The sequence below is a fragment of the Prunus dulcis genome, chromosome 8, assembly GCF_902201215.1.
Source record: "Prunus dulcis chromosome 8, ALMONDv2, whole genome shotgun sequence".
Lineage (NCBI taxonomy): Eukaryota > Viridiplantae > Streptophyta > Magnoliopsida > Rosales > Rosaceae > Prunus > Prunus dulcis.
Window position 1 is genome coordinate 17,444,789 of NC_047657.1, and position 17,696 is coordinate 17,462,484.

A 17,696-nucleotide genomic window follows, 5' to 3' on the forward strand; every position below is an offset into this window, starting at 1 on the left:
CAGTTATTTATTAGACTTTCTTAAGTATTTTATTTTAAAACCACCATGTACCCGTTTTTGGTGATTATCCTCAGATGGACCGATGTCTACGGACATCCAGTCTATTTACAGTTCTGTCAGTGCACTTGATATTGCCTCACGAGTTTCGGGGACGCTCGGACCGTGAGTACCAGGATTTGTCGCTCGGCAGACTTGGTGTCCCGAGACCTGCCATGATTTGCTGCTAGGCTGACTTCGTGTCCCCGAGACCTGCCAGGATTGCGGATCAGGCTAGCTACAGTCCCCTGAATCCTGCCAGAGCGGCTCGAGTTGACTTGGTGTCATTGAGACCTGCCGGTGGATCAGGCTGACCATAGTCCCCTGAATCCTGCCAGTTTGCGGCTCGGATAGACTGTGTGTCGCCGAGACCTGCCAGGGGAGTTGACGGTTTTTACAGGGGTACACCTAGGTGGTAGTTTTAAAAGAATTTCAGTATTTTTATATCACTATTGCTTTCAGTTATTTTATATCAGTTTTCTTGATATTCGTGCCGTTTCATATCTGCATACATACCTATACATATACATGTTGATTTGACTACCTTATATTTGAATACAGACGAACTCTAGATTTACATCCCTATTTATTTTTATAACGGGGGTTACTATGTTATAAATTGTTTTTAAGAACATTATTTTTGTCCACTCACACCTTCAAACTTGTTTTTCGCCCCCAGGCCGTAGAAGTGCGAAGGAATCCACCACGGGCCACTCCTAGCTTCCGCACCAACCACCAAACGTAGGATTTTGTTGTAAAATTCTTGAAGTTTTATAAATTTGTAGTAATTGCTCTGATATCTGGTTGGAACTGACAACCAGAGTTGAGAAACGTTTATTAGATGTATTCTGGCAGTTGGTGTGAGATTTATCTGTTTGTTTAACAGGTGAAAATTTTTGGGATTGGACGAATTACAGGGAGACTCTGCCGAATTTTCGGCAGGAGTCTAAGGAAAATTTTAATCGTATTTGTAACAGGAAGGGTAAAAAGGTCATTTGTGCCCGACATTCGCCAGGTGTCGGACACGCACAGGATCCAGCTCAAATTCCAAAGTGGAATTGGGATTGGGTCCTGTCAACTTGGTACAAGAGCATAGGTTTCACTTCCTGTGGACCCTATAATCGTGCTGTTGAGTGTTACTGAACACTTGCTTCTTGTTACAATTGATTATGGGCCTGAAATGTGGTGGTTTCCGTACGGGGACGAGACAGTCGTCCCAAGTGAGGGGACAGAATCCCCCTCCCGAACCAGAGGACTTTCCTACTTCTGAACCGGTACAGGAACCGGTTGAGTAGTCTTTTGTGGAAGGCCCATCAGGGCCCGTACCTCCCATGCCCACTGTGATGGGAGATCCTAATTTCCAGCAGACCCTGGAGTTGTTGACTCAGGCCCTATCCAGGACTGGGCAGTCCAGAGACCCGTCCCTGGGATATGCTGACCAGGCAAAGAGAATTGGGGCCACAGATTTTTGATGGTGATGGCGATCCAGCAATGGCCGAAGAGTGGATAGAGAGGATGGAACGGATCATGGAGGTGATGGCCGTTCCACAGGATCACAGGGTAACCTTGGCCACTTTCTTCTTGACCAGAAATGTTAGATACTGGTGGGAGTCAGTTAAAAGGAGATATCGGGGTCCGTCAGCCATCACATGGCCAGTTTTTCGAGCTGCTTTTGATAGCCAGTACTACCCCAGGCGTATCAGAACCTGAAGATGGAGGAATTTCTGCAGTTGGAACAGGGGTCGATGACAGTGTTGGAGTACGAGAAAAAGTTCAATGAACTATCCAAATATTGCATTCCACTGGTGGAAGATGAAAGTAAGAAGTGCCAACTGTTCACTAGAGGATTGAAGGCCTCCATTAGAGACATTGTGATCAGTCAGCGGCTGACGAATTTTGGAGACTTGGTGATGTCAACTTCGCTGATGGAGAGCAGTCAGATGATGGTCAGAGCACGAGGAGAACCTCGGAGAAGACAGTTTGAGATGGGTGGTCCCAGTCAGGGGTCATCCAAGAGGGGTAGCTACAGTTCTGGGTCATCCAGTGGCCGCAGTCATGGAGGTTTCCGACCTGGAGTCAGTTCGAGTGGAGGCTCCAATCAGAGTGGTAGTTCTAGGAGCCGATCTGCTGGCAGTTCAGTCAGAGGTTCTGGTAGACAGCCACCGTAAGCAGCTGGCAGGATGCGGAGCCCGCAGTGTACCGTATGTGGCAAACATCATACCGGGACCTGCTGACAGGGTACCACAGGATGTTTTCACTGTGGTCAGCCTGGACATTTCTTGAGAGAGTGCCCGGTATTGCTTCAGAGTGGTGAAGCGACTGTTGCATCGCCTAGAGAGGTAGGTACACAAGGCAGAACCCAATTTAGAGGATCCTCATCCAGTGGTGGGACCCAGACTAATGTTGCCAGCAGAGACGGCAGTCAACAGCAAGGACGAGGTGGACGTGCCAGAGCCACAGGCAGAGTATATCACATGTCCCAGCAGCAGGCACAAGCGTCACCAGACGTGGTTACAGGTATTCTATCAGTCTTTGGGACTCCTGCTAGACCCTGGGGCTACGCACTCATTTGTTACACCTAGTTTTGCCCACAATGCTGACGTCAGACTTTCAGTTCTACGGGATGACTTAGCGATCTCTGTACCTACAGGAGAGATCTTTCATGTAGGTACGGTGTATCGCGATAGTGCAGTGTTAGTAGGGGATGTGTGTCTAGAAGCAGATCTGATTCCATTGGAAATGGTGGGCCTGGATGTTATTTTGGGCATGGATTGGCTTGCCAAACATCATGCCTCAGTGGATTGTTTCAGGAAGGAAGTTGTACTCCGTAGCCCTGGACATCCTGAAGTGACATTTTATGGTGAGCATAGAGTGCTCCCATCTTGCCTCATTTCAGCAATGACGGCAAAGAGGTTGCTCAGAAAAGGGTGTTCAGGATATCTAGCTCATGTGCAGCCTACAGGATGGCGCCAGCAGAACTAAAAGAATTGAAAGTGCAGCTGCAGGAGTTAGTAGATAAGGGCTTCATCCGACCTAGCTTTTCCCCATGGGGTGCTCTAGTGCTGTTTGTGAAGAAGAAGGATGGTACCGTGAGGCTGTGTATTGACCACAGACAGTTGAACAAGGTCACAGTGCGGAACAAGTATCCGTTGCCCTGCATTGATGATTTATTTGACCAGCTGAGAGGTGCTAAGGTGTTTTCCAAGATTGATCTCTGATCTGGGTACCATCAGTTAAGGATTAAAGAAGAAGATGTGCCTAAGACAGCTTTTCGAACGAGGTATGGGCACTATGAGTTTTTGATGATGCCATTTGGATTAACGAATGCACCATCTGCGTTTATGGATCTGATGAACAGAGTGTTCCAACGTTATTTGGATTGCTTTGTGATCGTATTCATAGATGATATTCTGGTGTACTCCAAAAGTCAGAAGGCGCACATGAAGCACTTGAAATTGGTACTGAAGACTCTGAGAAAGAAGAAATTGTTTGCTAAGTTCAGCAAGTGCCAATTTTGGCTGGATATAGTGAATTTCTTGGGGCATGTCATCTCTGCAGAAGGTGTCTATGTCGATCCCCAGGAGGTTGAGGCAGTAGTGAATTGGCCACGGCCAACCAGCGTTACTGAGGTTCGGAGTTTTCTTGGATTAGCCGGTTATTATCGTCGCTTTATGGAAGGTTTTTCTACTATATATAGCGGCGCCTCTCACTCGTCTGACAAGAAAGGGAGTTAAGTTTGAATGGTCAGATGAGTGTGAGAAGAGCTTTAATGAGCTCAAAACCAGGTTAACTACTACTCCAGTGTTGACGCTTCTAGACGATAGTGGCAACTTTGTGATCTACAGTGATGCCTCCCAACAGGGACTGGGATGCGTACTGATGCAGCATGGTCGGGTGATCGCTTATGCTTCCAGACAGTTAAAGAAGCATGAGATGAATTACCATGTTCATGATTTGGAGTTAGCAGCAGTAGTGTTTGCTTTGAAGATTTGGAGGCATTATTTGTATAGAGCAACATGTCAGATTTTCACAGATTACAATAGCTTGAAGTATTTATTCACTTAGAAGGAGCTGAATCTAAGGCAAAGGAGATGGCTAGAGCTGATCAAGGACTATGATTGTACCATTGAGCACCATCCGGGGAGAGCTAATGTGGTAGCTGATGCACTCAGCAGGAAATCGTCTGGTTCAGTAGCTTATCTCCGAGAGAGATATGTACCATTGATGATTGAACTGAGGAAGCTCAGAGTTGAGCTGGGTGTAGATGAGCAGGGAGCATTGTTAGCTACTCTCCAGGTACGACCATTGTTGGTGGAACGAATAATAGCAGCTCAAGCAGAGGATCCTTTAATTTGTACCCTTCGAGTAGAAGTGGAGAGTGGTGATAGAACAGACTGTTCAGTGAGGAATGATGGAACTCTGATGGTGGGTACCAGATTGTATGTTCCTCATGATGAAGCTCTTAAGAGGGAAATTCTTGAAGAAGCCCACAGCTCTGCTTTTGCCATGCACCCTGGGAGTACTAAAATGTATCATACTTTGAGGGAGCACTACTGGTGGCCCTTTATGAAGAAGGAGATAGCAGAGTATGTCAGAAAGTGCTTGATTTGTCAGCAAGTGAAAGCAGAACGACAGAAACCTTCTGGACTGTTACAACCACTTTCGATTCCTGAGTGGAAGTGGGAGCATCTGATTATGGATTTCGTGTTCAAGCTTCCCCGAACACGGAATAAACACGATGAAGTTTGGGTGATTGTGGATCGACTCACGAAGTCTGCTCATTTCTTACCGGTAAGAGCAAACTATACATTAAATAAGTTGGCTAAGCTCTTCATCGATGAAATAGTGAGGCTTCATGGAGTGCCAGTCTCTATTACTTCGGATAGAGATCCACGGTTTACCTCCCGATTTTGGACGAAGTTGCATGAAGCTTTTGGAACCCAGTTACAGTTCAGCACTGCCTTTCATCCTCAGACAGACGGACAGTCTGAGAGGATGATTCAGATGTTAGAAGATATGTTGAGAGCTTGTGCATTGCAGTTTCGGGAGGACTGGAACGAGAAATTACCACTGATGGAGTTTGCGTATAATAACAATTACCAGGCGAGTATCAGAATGTCCCCATTTGATGCCTTATATGGGAAACAGTGTAGAACTCCATTTTATTGGGATGAAGTAGGTGAGAATCGTTTGGAAGTGGCAGACGACGTCGAACGGACAAAGGAACAGGTGAAAATAATCCGAGAACGACTCAAAACGGCCCAGGACAGACAAAAGAGCTATGCAGATAATAGAAGGAAAGACCTTCAGTTTGAGGTTGGAGACTGGGCGTTCTTGAAGCTATCGCCTTGGAAGGGCGTAATAAGATTTGGGAGGCGAGGAAAACTAAGTCCTCGCTATATTGGACCTTATGAAATTGTGGAGCGGGTAGGCCCAGTAGCTTACAGACTTGCTTTACCTCCAGATTTGTCTCGGTTGCACGACGTGTTCCATGTCTCGATGCTCCGGAAGTACATTTCAGATCCCTCTCATGTGCTAGAAGAGCAACCGATAGAGCTACAAGAAGATTTGACTTATGTCGAGCAACCAGTTCAGATTTTGGACCGAAAGATGCAAGTTTTGCGTTCGAGAGAGATTCCACTCGTGAAGGTCCTATGGAGGAGTCATACTGTGGAAGAGGCCACATGGGAACCTGAGGACCAGATGTGGGAACAGTACCCGTATCTCTTCCAATAACAGGCACGTAAATTTTGAGGACGAAATTTTCTTTAAGGGGGGTAGATTGTAATAACCCAAACCAAAATATCCAAAAATTAGGATTAATTTATTCTAGCAAAAAGACGATTTCGCCCTCGCATTATTTAATTGGAAAAAGTTGACTTTTTGCCCGAGAAGGAATTTGTCAATTCTGCTTACGCCGTTGCGTAGAACACGACGAAACGAGTCCGTAGACACGGAGTGGACTCGAATCGGAGTTGTAACAAAGAAAATACGGTCAAAATACCGCGAAGGGCAAAACGGTAATTTAAAAAAAGTCATATTTTTATCCCTTTTCCTCTTTCTCTCTCCTCAGTTCTCTCTCCTCCTCCTCCCGCTCGCGAAACCGTCGCCCCCTCCCCTTCCATTCAACACAGCCGCCGCCACAGGGCACGGCGACCTTCGGCACCGGTACCATCGGCTTCGTCTCGCCGCCGCCGTCACGCCACGATTGGTCTCCACCCCTGCGCCTACCGGAGCTCGCCGAAAACTGGAGGAGAACCGCCGGTTTTCACTCGATCTTCAAGCTCTTCGTTCTCCTTCGTTTCTCCACCAAATCGTTTGAGTAAGGCACCAGAGGCCCGACAGAACCACAGGAGGGACATTCAAAAGGTCCAGCTAGCTCGGACCAGCAGTGAGTGGACCTTTCTTTCATGAATGATTTTCTATAAAGGAGTTTATATAAATGATTTATAAATAAGTTTATATGAATGAATTTCATATTTGATCTTGAATAAGTTTTATTGCATGTTTTCCGAGCAAGATTGTGCAGCAACATTTCTATAATTTCATGCTGCTTAGTTGCACAGGCTAAAAAGCTGTAGAAAACAGAGTTGAGGCTTCTATTCGATAAGATAGCAGCATAATTTCAGATTACAGTTATTTATCAGACTTGCTTAAGTATTTTATTTTAAAACCACCATGTACCCGTTTTTGGTGATTACCCTCAGATGGACCGATGTCTACGGACATCCAGTCTATTTACAGTTCTGTCAGTGCACTTGACATTGCCTCACGAGTTTCGGGGACGCTCGGACCGTGAGTGCCAGGATTTGCGACTCGGCAGACTTGGTGTCCCGAGACCTGCCAGGATTTGCGGCTCGGCTGACTTTGTGTCCCCGAGACCTGCCAGGATTGCGGATCAGGCTGACTACGGTCCCCTGAATCCTGCCAGAGCGGCTCGAGTTGACTTGGTGTCATCGAGACCTGCCGGCGGATCAAGCTAACCATAGTCCCCTGAATCCTGCCAGTTTGCGGCTCGGATAGACTGTGTGTCGCCGAGACCTGCCAGGGGAGTTGACGGTTTTTACAGGGGTACACCTAGGTGGTAGTTTTAAAGGAATTTCAGTATTTTTATATCACTATTGCTTTCAGTCATTTTATATCAGTTTTGTTGATATTCGTGCCGTTTCATATCTGCATACATACCTATACATATACATGTTGATTTGACTACCTTATATTTGAATACAGACGAACTCTAGATTTACATCCCTATTTATTTTTATAACGGGGGTTACTATGTTATAAATTGTTTTTAAGAACATTATTTTTGTCCACTCACACCTTCAAACTTGTTTTTCGCCCCCAAGCCGTAGAAGTGCGAAGGGATCCACCACTGGCCACTCCTAGCTTCCGCACCAACCACCAAACATAGGATTTTGTTGTAAAGTTCTTGAAGTTTTGTAAATTTGTAGTAATTGCTCTGATATCTGGTTGGAACTGACAACCAGAGTTGAGAAACGTTTATTAGATTTATTCTGGCAGTTGGTGTGAGATTTATCTGTTTGTTTAATAGGTGAAAATTTTTGGGATTGGACGAATTACAAGGGAGACTCTGCCGTATTTTCGGCAGGAGTCTAAGGAAAGTTTTAATCGTATTTGTAACAGGAAGGGTAAAAAGGTCATTTGTGCCCTACATTTGCCAAGTGTCGGACACGCACAGGATCCGGCTCGAATTCCAAAGCAAAATTGGGATCGGGTCCTGTCATATTAAAAATTAAAATTAAAAACTTGCCTATTCATCTTCTTCCTCTATCCATCCAAAAGGAGCCGCTGCCACCATTGGGGAAGTTGATGAGCAGTAGTGACTCGTTTGTTGATGGTTGTTGAACTCTTGTTTGTGTCTCTCAACTTCATTCACATTAAAATCATGGCCAATTATTTCTTTGGCAATTAGGTCTATTTCTATGCTTCCTACTCTCCCAAATTCTAATTATCTTTGACTTGTTTTATTATTAAGATGGTGGAAGAGTGCCAATTTGGCTTTATCATCATTTCAAGTTCTGAAAGGATTATGAGCCGTTTGAACTCTGATCGACGGGTTTTTCTCATTGGGTGATTAGAAAGCCAAAGGAAGAAGATGAGAAGTCCATAAAAAAAATAAAAAAGTTTCCTTTTATCAATATTTGTTTTATTATTCAATCGGAGTTAACGGGTGTTATCTCTCTGTTAAGTATGAGGACAAGAGGTGAAATATTAAGAAAGAAACAGGAAGGCACAGGAAAATTGCCCTCATATAAGTTACCATAATCAAATATGAAGAGTGGGAGTGTGGGATGTGTATAAATGTATTAAGGTTAAATATTAAGTTGGATGACTTTTTTGTCTTTTTACACAATAATAAAACTTAAGAGCTTAATAATTTAAGTGTAAACAAAGAAATGTGTGGGATTTAAATAGAAAAACTCTAAAAAATTTCAACAAAAATGCACATAATGATATTATGTTGGGATTATCATTTATTCTATCCACATTCATTTTTAAGCACCAATCATGGTATTGGATTAAGCTAATCAAAACCTATGACTTATCCTACCCATCAAACGAGTTAGTGTTTAAAAATTCCTCTGCATTCTCTTTTCTCTCCTTTATCTCCTTTCTGTCTTCCCTTTCTTCCTTATCTTTTTTGTCCTTCCTTCCGTTGTATGTTCTCAAATAATGTTGAAGAACGTTTCCTGTGTAGGCAGAAGCTCTTAACCCATTGCTCCCACCACCTAATGCGCTTAGATCATGTTTGGTGACTGGGATTAGATTGAATTAAGAGAAAGAATTCGATTCCATTGGATTGGGAAGAATAAAAATATTATTTTATTTTGTGTGGCGGCTCCCGGGTCTCGACTTCCACCTCCTAGTGCATTTCCATATAGATTCATGCAAAAGTCTAAAGGCTTCGTGATTGTGTTTCCCACTTCAACTTGTGAGCTCATCCAATTGCTTTTACAACATAATGCACTGTTTTTTGTACTTAAACAATGACGGCAACGTGATTATATTATAAAAAAAGTTTCCTCTATCAACCATAATTCAGATGTGACAAAGATGCCATTTCTGTGTCTACTTTCCCATCGATTATTTTCCAGACTGCTACAAACATTGTACTGGTACATGCCATAGGAGGTCATTACATGATGATAAAGTGATTTCAAATACGTCAGCTCCCACTACCAAGGAGAAAGTAACCATATATATAATATATAGATGACAAATACTTGTAAATGTAATAGCAACAATAACGGAGGTCATTTAAAACTCTTCTACGGAATAACTTCTTGGCTTCATCAATTCTTTTTTTCTTATACAAGTGATATTGAGAGAAGAGGAATTCGAACACAAAGCTACAAGCTCCTTGCCTTGGAACGTGATATGGTTCAAATATGGTTATGAATGATCCATCAACCATAATTAGATGTGACATATATGTCTTCTCTTTCTATTCTACGAGTCTTAATTCATATGAATGCTTGAGTGTAGTGTGAACAACATTGATAAAGGTGATCCATCAACGCGGTCAGCTAATATGGTTGATATGAATGATCCATCAACTTTCTATGATGTACAACAGATGGGAAAAGTGATTGAAAAGGAGTTGGAGTGTTGTGTGTAAGGGAAAAATAAAAAAACTGCAGGTTTGGGTATTGAGTTCAGAATCGGACTCATGATCCACGTTTTGAAGAGAATGATGTCATGAGTCCAACTCTAATGCAGCAGAACAAGAACAAAAGATAATTTCGAGCAAACTTAACTCTGTTGATTCTAAAAATACCCGGAATTAAAACTCTAATATGTTAATTCTAATAATACCCAGAAAAAGAGTAAAGAGATGAGAGAAAAATCTCAATCTTCATTCAATAAACAACAATCAACTGCCCTTGAAGTCTACTAGCCAACCAACTTTAATAGCCAACAAAAACAAACGTTTGGCCCCATGAACTTCTAAGCATTATTAAAACACTGAAACAGTAATTAAAACATTATTAGAATACTTAAATAGTAATTAAAACGAATGTGTAAAGACTTCAAATGTTAGGATAGACTTTATTCATCATGATCCATCATAACTCCATCAAACTCACTGTTTTTTTGTGATATGGCTTTTTCGGGTGTTTGATATCGTTTAGTACCCCAAAACAACTTTTTAGTTTTTGAGCTAGTGTTTGAAAATTTTGTTATTTCTCGCCTTTTTGGATTCCTAGTGTTTCTAGGACTTGAGCTAGTATTTAAACCAACTTTAGCTAAAGGTTTAGGTTGTTAGCCGATTATCACTCAGTACACTTTGGAGTGGATTCGAAACTTTGGTTCTCTTTGGCCACTTATTTGATTGCCTATCATATTATCGAGATGCGTCATGCTACATGGTCAATTAAATCTGGAAAGATAACGTGATTGAAATAGGTCTTTAATTTTTCGTGTTAATACTGATGAAAAATAAGTTCTATACGGAATTTCATAACAAAGGCCAACTCACAAGTGATTAAATGCAGAACATTTTTGCTCACCACCAGCTGTTGCATGAGTGTGATTAGTCTACATGCTACTCAAATCTCAAAAAAATTAAATTAAAATTATCCGAACGACAATTAACATGGTGGTGACCAAAAATATTTTCAGGTGATGTCAACCCTATGTCACGTAAAGACCTATCTCCATATATAACAACGCTCCCTGCATTGCTGAAAAGAAAAGAAAGAACGTTGTAGCTGTTTTACAATGGATATGAGCCATGCCAATGAAATTGATGTGAAGCTTCTTGATTTGCAAGAAAAGAAAGGCTTGCTTGAGAGGTTGGTCGGAGCAGTGGAAGAAGGTCAAGAGAGCTTCTTGTTGAGGCTCAAGAACCGCATTGATAGGTAACAGTTCACTATCTTCTCTGTCTACATATACGTATCGTTCTAGATTTTCTTAAATTTTCTTTGCTTTTTTTATTTTTTATCATAACGGGATTGTTTTTCTTCGTATCGCAGAGTTGGAATAAGCTTTCCTACAATAGAAGTCAGATTTGAGCATCTAAACATTTCAGCTGAAGCTTATGTTGGAAGCAGGGCTTTGCCTACAGTCTTGAACTATTGTGTTAACTTAGTGGAGGTAAATGATATATTATAGCACATACGGTTTTCCTGTCAAATATCACTACATTCTTAAGAAGTTTTTTGTTTCTGTGCACCAAAGGGCTTCTTGAATAGCATCCATATTCTTCCCACTAAGAAGAAACACTTGTCTATCCTTAAAGATGTCAGTGGGATCATCAAGCCTGGCAGGTGAGAAGAAACCTCTGTCTATCCATGAAATAAACTCTGTTATGTTCGTCTTTTTCAATTCAAAATTAGTCTTCGTGGCCTAATATGCATACTCACTTGGGTTTTAACCAAAAATAAACTACTCTACTCACTAAAATAAACTACTCTACTCACTTAGTTCAGTGTTCCTTTTTCTTTTTTTCTTTTTTTTTGCGCAGAATGGCACTGCTTTTGGGCCCTCCCAGTTCCGGGAAGACTACGCTCTTGTTGGCTTTTGCTGGAAAACTTGATCAGGATCTTAAGGTTAAATACATGAATTTAATTTCTCTAAGATACTTTATCAATTTTTTTTTTTCCAAGCTTTACCTTTTAAATGTTATTCTTGACTTATAAAGTAAAAATACTTGTCCAGTCTTCAGGATGTGTGACGTACAATGGTTATGAGATGCATGAGTTTGTGCCCCAAAGGAGTGCTTCCTATATCAGTCAACATGATGTTCATATTGCAGAAATGACAGTCAAAGAAACCTTGGCCTTCTCTGCAAGATGCCAAGGGGTTGGACCCCGTTATGGTTGGTTTATAGGACTGCTTCTTACTTAGTTTCCTTTAATTTTCAAAACTAGACCAATAGATTAAAACATGATTGGTTTTTATTTTGAATTTCGGCAGAAATGCTGGAAGAGCTAACTAGAAGAGAGAGAGAAGAGAATATTAAGCCGGATCCAGATATAGACATCTTCATGAAGGTGAGAAATAAGCTACTTTTGATTTAAGACTTTAAAATTAAGAGGTCTGTAGCTTACTGCTATATTTCAGGAGTTAGGAGCTTTCTGCTATATGTTAACTCTTTGTTCCTATAAGATTTGAGACTTAATTTTTGCTTGCTCTGCGATATGCATTTCGAATCATCAAACATTTCTGTCACTTTAATTAATTGTTTATGATATTATAGGCAATTTCAACAGAAGGCCAGAAGGAAATATTGGTGACAGATTATATTCTTAAGGTAGGATCAATAGCTCTTCAGTAAGAAAAGGACTTTCAGAACTTACCATCAACTCATCAATATCCATTGATTTGCAGATTTTGGGATTAGATGCTTGTGCAGATACCTTGGTGGGTGATCAGTTATTAAGGGGTATCTCTGGAGGGCAAAAGAAACGAGTCACAACAGGTTAACAAACTCAAGTTCTTTACATGAAACTCAAGTTCAAAAAGTAAAGGTATAATTTTTTTGATAATATGTATAGGTGAGATGCTTGTTGGACCTGCTAGGGCACTATTCATGGATGAAATATCAACTGGGTTGGATAGTTCAACAACTTACCAGATTGTAAATTCAGTCAAGAACTATGTTCACATCCTTAACGGGACTGCAGTCATCTCACTGCTGCAGCCAGCACCTGAAACTTATGAACTTTTTGATGACATTATTCTCCTTTCTGATGGCCAAATTGTGTACCAAGGCCCTCGTGAACAAGTTCTTGATTTTTTTGAATCCATGGGCTTTAAATGTCCTGAGAGAAAAGGCGTAGCTGACTTCCTGCAAGAAGTAGGTCCATATTTAGCTCTTGTTTGATCTTATGAAAACAATTGAGATAAGCATTAAAAGAGGAGTATTATGTATTAATTTCTCATTTGTACCTTACATGTTGTAGGTGACATCAAGGAAAGATCAGAAGCAGTACTGGACAAGCAGAGATGAGCCTTACAGGTTCATCACAGTCAAGCACTTTTCAGAGGCTTTTCAATCTTTTTCTGTGGGGAAAAGAATTACAGAGGAACTTGCAGCACCATTTGACAAGACCAAGAGCGACCCAGCTGCCTTAACGACCAAGAAATATGGTATAAGAAAAGTGGAACTCTTGAAAGCTTGCTTTTCAAGGGAACTCTTGCTTATGAAGAGGAATTCATTTGTCTACGTTTTTAAGCTCACTCAAGTGAGTTTTGAGTCTATTTTAGTTTCTATTATAACCTTTTCTTTTTCTTCTGTGCACCTGGATTTAATATGCAGTACTTCTTTTCCTTCTTTTTAGCTTGCAATAATGGCACTGATCACAATGACCGTATTCCTACGGATTGATATGCGCCGTGATTCAGTAACTGATGGAGGAATATATGCTGGTGCTTTGTTCTACTCCTTCGTTACTGTTATGTTCAGTGGAATGTCAGAGATTTCTATGACTATTGCCAAGCTTCCTGTTTTTTATAAGCAAAGAGACCTTTTTTTTCCGTCGTGGGCATATGCCCTTGCCACATGGATTCTCAAGATCCCTATCACATTTTTAGATGTTTCTGTTTGGGTATTTATCACTTACTATGTCATTGGATTTGATCCCTGTGTTGAAAGGTAATCAAGTACAAAATTTTGTCACATTCTCCTCCTTTTTTTTTTTTGTTCATGCTTGTTGTTCTAGCCCATTTAATATATCATTCTGAAAATGATGCAGGTTTTTCAGACAATACCTTCTATTCTTACTCATTAGTCAGATGGCTTCTGCGTTAAACCGATCCATTGCTGGACTTGGTAGAAGCATGGTTGTTGCTTACACATTTGGGTCATTTGCACAGCTCATGCTTTTTGCTTTGGGTGGCTTCGTCCTGTCAAGAGGTATAAAATAAGTAAAGTAAAGAAACACCACTTCATCTTAAGTGCTATACAATGTTTTCTAATGCCCTTTGGTTGATGTCACAGAGAATATAAAGAAATGGTGGATATGGGGCTATTGGATATCACCTTTGATGTATGGTCAGAATGCAATCGTGGTTAATGAGTTCCTAGGAAAGAGTTGGAGTCATGTAATTCCTTAAAATTGACTAGCCATTTCAATCACTTTGGTGTTTGTCCCTTAATAATTATATTGTGTCCTTCCTATTAAAAGGTTCTTCCAAACTCAATGGAACCGCTAGGAGTTGCTGTTTTGAGGTCTCATGGATTCTTTACACATCCATCCTGGTATTGGATTGGAGTAGGAGCTTTGATTGGATATGTACTCATATTCAACGTTTGTTTCACTGTGGCTCTCACTTATCTAAACCGTGGGTGCCTTCACCTTATCTGCTCTAACAATTAGATACGTGAGAATTTTACTTATACTGTCATAAAAATATTATGCAGCATTAGAGAAGCAACAGGCTGTTAAATTGGAAGAATCTCAAAGCAAAGAACATGATGAGAAGAGTGGAGAAGTTGGTTGGTCACAGAACAAAGGAAATAGCTTGATTCCACAAATCAACTCAGGTGATATTGATATATCCTCTCAGATACTGTTTGTGTATGTCTGTTTTCAGTGTAATTGTTTATTGATGACCAATATTGTCCTCTCTACGCAGCTAATGGAGAAGAGTGTACTAATCATAACAAGATAAGAGGAATGGTTCTTCCATTTGAGCCGCATTCCATCACTTTTGATAAAATCACGTACTCTGTGGATATGCCACAGGTGATATAACATGTTTGAGATTGGACAAGTTTGCGCAACTCGAAAATTATGAGTAATTTTGTGAATCCATCTTGCAGTCAATGAAGAACCAAGGTGTTGTTGAGGACAAATTGGTGCTTCTCAAGTGTGTTAGTGGTGCTTTTAGGCCAGGTGTTCTGACAGCCCTTATGGGAGTGAGCGGTGCTGGTAAAACTACTCTAATGGATGTACTGGCTGGTAGAAAAACTAGAGGATATATTGAGGGAAATATTTCAGTTTCTGGGTATCCAAAGAAGCAAGACTCATTTGCCAGAATTTCTGGATACTGTGAGCAGAATGACATCCACTCTCCTTATGTTACTGTCTATGAATCCTTGATGTACTCAGCATGGCTGCGTCTATCTACGAAGATTAGTTCTGGAACCAGGAAGGTTGGTATCTGCTAATTAAGAATAATTTTCTACTCTTTATTTTCTTTTAATGCAATTTAAAGTCATGAGCAAGCTTGAACTGATTTTCAGAATTGGTTGTAGATGTTCGTTGATGAAGTGATGGGACTCGTAGAGCTGAATCCATTAAGGCAAGCACTAGTAGGGTTATCTGGTGAAAGTGGTCTCTCAACCGAGCAGCGGAAGAGGCTGACCATTGCGGTTGAACTAGTGGCAAACCCTTCTGTAATATTCATGGATGAACCAACTTCAGGTTTAGATGCAAGAGCTGCTGCTATTGTTATGAGAGCGGTTAGGAACATTGTGGACACGGGAAGAACAATAGTGTGCACTATTCATCAGCCAAGCATCGACATATTTGAAGCTTTCGATGAGGTGAAAACAGATGTTGACTGAAAAGATTGAAATTGGAACTCCCATGTGTTTTGTCTGTTCTAAGTGGTTAGCATATGTAACATGTCATTGCAGTTGTTTTTAATGAAGCAAGGAGGACAGGAGATGTATGTAGGGCCACTAGGTCGTCATTCTTGCCATTTGATCAAGTACTTTGAGGTAGAATCTGATTAAAACTCAGGAAATTTCAATGGTAAAATATGATATTCTTATTTTTTCTGCTGCTTCTTTTTTCGGAAACAAGGTTTTCTTGTACTTCTGTGCAGGGAATTGAGGGGGTGAGCAAAATCAAGAATGGATACAATCCAGCTACTTGGATGTTGGAAGTTACCACTTCAGCAAAAGAAACGGCATTAGGAATTGATTTTGCTGATGTTTATAGAAGTTCTGAAATTTATAGGTAGGTTTATCATACTGAAAAACCACCTACTGCACCAAAAGTAAATTGCTGAAAAAAGCCATAAATAAAATTTGTTGATGAAAGTGATTTTGTTTCAGGAGAAACAAATCCCTTATTGAAGAACTGAGTACCCCTGCTCCTGGTTCAAAGGACCTCTACTTCCCTACTCGATACCCTCAGTCATTTTTCACTCAATGCAAGGCTTGCTTATGGAAACAACATTGGTCATACTGGCACAATCCGGAATACAATGCCATAAGGTTTATCTACACAACTGTCGTAGCCTTGCTGCTTGGGACAATGTTCTGGAATCTTGGTTCCAAAATGTAAGTCAGAGTGCAGAAGTAAAATATATGTAATAGAAGTTGAGATTCTTGCATGAGTAATTTTGAGTTTGTTAATTTCAGGGAAAAACAGCAGGAGCTCTTTAATGCAATTGGTTCTATGTATGCTTCTGTTATCTTTCTTGGTATTGAAAATGCCATGACAGTGCAGCCAATAGTGGCTGTTGAACGAACTGTCTTTTATAGAGAACGAGCTGCTGGAATGTATTCTGCCTTGGCATATGCCTTTGCACAGGTGAGTTATTCTATATGCATTTTACAAACAAAGTTATTACAATGCATCATCTTGTCTTATTTGTGTTTTGCTAATTCAATTATTTGTTGCAGCTCACAATTGAGCTCCTTTATGTTTTTGCACAAGCTTTGATCTACAGTGTCCTAGTTTATGCGATGATTGGATTTGAGTGGACTGTGGCTAAATTCTTTTGGTACCTATTCTTCATGTTTTTCACATGTTTGTACTTCACCTTCTATGGCATGATGGGGGTGGCCTTGACACCAAATCAACATGTTGCTGCTATAACTTGTAATGCATTTTATGCATTATGGAACCTTTTTTCGGGTTCATAATCCCACGAACTGTAAGCGTTGCATGCCCTTTAAGTTCCTACTATGCAAGTTTTTTTTTTTTCCAGTTAATAGAATCTGTATTGATGACAAATTTTCGTTCTTGTTCCTTTGGACGCCATATCAGAGAATTCCTATATGGTGGAGATGGTACTATTGGGCATCCCCAATGGCTTGGACCTTGTATGGATTGACTGCATCCCAGTTTGGAGATATACAGGCCAAGCTCAACACAGGTGAAACAGTGCAAGAGTTTCTGAGAAATTACTTTGGTTTCGAACAAGAATTTGTGGTAGTGGTTGCAGCTGTAGTCGTTGGATTTACACTACTCTTTGCATTTGTCTATGCCTTGTCCATCAAGAAGTTGAATTTTCAGTGGCGATAAGAAATTCTGTATCAATTATTTCCAATCAGCATAGTTTAGGCTAGGGTCTCAATGGCAAACATGTCAACTTGTTGACCATTTGGGACTTAGACTCATCAACTTTAATACTTGTAAAAAATCCACCTAAGAACGGAGGGAGAAACACTTCCATCCGCATAATGTTTAGATTTGTGTTGTTTTAAATCTTTTGCGGCCGTTTGCAGCGATTTAGCAGCGGTTTTTTCCGTCGCTAACCGTTGTAGATTCAAGAATTAGCAGCGGAGATAAAAACCGCCGCTAAAGGTTGCATAGAATGCCGTACTACATTCCAATAGAAATGTGAGCTTTTACTGTCTTTCCCTTTTGCGAATTATAATTTTGGGACGCTACTCTACTTTTAAAAAGTGCAAATTTTGTCAGATGATCCTTGTTTATGAATATTTCACG

At 40.7% G+C, this 17,696-nt stretch overlaps 1 pseudogene across 1 annotated transcript; it reads left to right on the forward strand.

Annotated features, from left to right (window-relative positions):
* The first annotated feature begins 10,771 nt into the window (after positions 1-10,771).
* On the forward strand, positions 10,772-17,606 carry LOC117636626 (annotated as a pseudogene). Its single transcript, XR_004587097.1, has 24 exons — positions 10,772-10,922; positions 11,037-11,157; positions 11,242-11,330; positions 11,528-11,612; positions 11,722-11,881; positions 11,980-12,056; positions 12,263-12,316; positions 12,394-12,484; positions 12,561-12,862; positions 12,969-13,250; positions 13,347-13,660; positions 13,761-13,921; positions 14,006-14,109; positions 14,193-14,349; positions 14,429-14,551; positions 14,644-14,753; positions 14,831-15,163; positions 15,266-15,556; positions 15,650-15,733; positions 15,841-15,974; positions 16,073-16,300; positions 16,382-16,553; positions 16,646-16,899; positions 17,013-17,606. The product of XR_004587097.1 is annotated as a pleiotropic drug resistance protein 1-like (transcript).
* The last annotated feature ends 90 nt before the right edge of the window (positions 17,607-17,696 follow it).